Below are 1,409 nucleotides of genomic sequence, written 5' to 3' on the forward strand. Positions count from 1 at the left end.
GCACACGCACACACGCGGAACGCACGCACACCCACGCACAGCACTGACGTTTGCAGCACGCGCCACGCACGCAGCACGCACGCAGCACGCACGCACGCACGCACGCACGTACGCACGCACGCACGCACGCACGCACGCACGCACGCACGCACCACGCACCCACCTTGTACCCTCCGTACCCTCCCTCCCTCACCTCTAGGTCGAGCGGCTCCTCGTCCCCGCAAGAGCGCGCGCCGCCGCGGCCACCGGACCTGCCCCTTCCCCCGGCGGCCCGCCTCCATCGCCGCCTCCTCCCGGCACCGGCGCCAGCGGCGGCTCCGACCTGACGCCGTCCGTCGCCATCATCCGGCGACCGTCGGCAGCCAGACCCGACCATTTTGCCGGCGAGCTTCTCGGCCAGCTCCCCGGCCACAAGCGGCTCTCTCCGGCACACGGCGCCGGCCTCGAGGCATCGGGGCCGCAGTGGCCTGCTCATCGACAGGTGAGCCAGTACTTAGACAGGGCGATCCCGAGTCGGTGCTAGGCCGCCGGGGCGCAGTCCTTCTCGCGTGCGTTCGGAGGCGGCGGAGGTGGCGGAGGCGGAGGCGGCGGCGGCGGAGGCGGCGGCGGAGAGAAGGCGTTTGGGCGGCCGGTCGGGGCGATTGGCAAGGGCGGAGGAGGCGGGCGAGCGCCGCGGGCGGAGAGAGGGGGCGCGGGGGAGGTGGGCACGAGCGAGCTGGAGGAGCAGGCCCGTTGATTAACCGTGACTAGTGGACACGCGAATGAATCGTAGGAGCTCGAGGAGCTCGAGGAGCAGATCCGCGTCCTGCGAGCCAGAGTGGCGGAGGCGCCGGAGGACGGGGGCGGTGCCTGGCCATCTCTCGAGCACGTTGTGCGACTCACATCTGTTGGAGTGACTGCAACTAGGACCCCGTGCTCGCTGGTGAATTGGTTCATTTCTTAGTTCGAACTCCTTTGGACTGACTTTCGACAGGCGGAGGACCGTAGCGCGCTGGTCGAGCTGTCGGGCTACCTCGGGCGGAGGGCGAGGGTGGCGAGTCGGCGGGTCGTGGTCGGCAGGAGAACTCTCTCATCCATCCATTGTACGCAGGTGCGGCTGCGGCCAGGCAGCTCTTCCCTAGTGCGAGCGGGGTCCCTCAAGACTACAGTGATGGCTGCACGCAGGTGCGGCTGGCGAGGCAGCTGGCGGGAGGCGCGGCGCGCGCGGAGGCGGAGCTGAGGGACGCGGCGCGCTGCTTTGGCTACGACTGCGCCGGGTGCGCCGCGTCGGCGCCACCGTGGGCTCCACCGGGGCACGAGCGGCTGCTGGCGCGGCGCGGCGGAGACGAGGAGGAGTCGGAGGTTGCCATCGTGTCAGGGGGGAGGCACAGGTGCGACGCCGCCCCCTCTCCGCCCTCCGCTACCCGCGC

At 71.3% G+C, this 1,409-nt stretch overlaps 1 protein-coding gene across 1 annotated transcript in view; it reads left to right on the forward strand.

Annotated features, from left to right (window-relative positions):
* The first annotated feature begins 199 nt into the window (after nt 1-199).
* Nucleotides 200-1,409, forward strand: part of EMIHUDRAFT_469036 (hypothetical protein) — a 6,140-nt gene continuing 4,930 nt past the window's right edge. Inside the window, exons 1-4 of the mRNA XM_005778532.1 lie at nt 200-481; nt 773-871; nt 974-1,030; nt 1,165-1,341. The gene's annotated coding sequence lies outside the window, so the exon portion shown is untranslated. The remainder of the gene's footprint in view (nt 482-772; nt 872-973; nt 1,031-1,164; nt 1,342-1,409) is intronic.

The sequence above is a fragment of the Emiliania huxleyi genome (assembly GCF_000372725.1).
Source record: "Emiliania huxleyi CCMP1516 unplaced genomic scaffold EMIHUscaffold_243, whole genome shotgun sequence".
NCBI classification, from domain to species: Eukaryota; Haptophyta; order Isochrysidales; family Noelaerhabdaceae; genus Emiliania; species Emiliania huxleyi.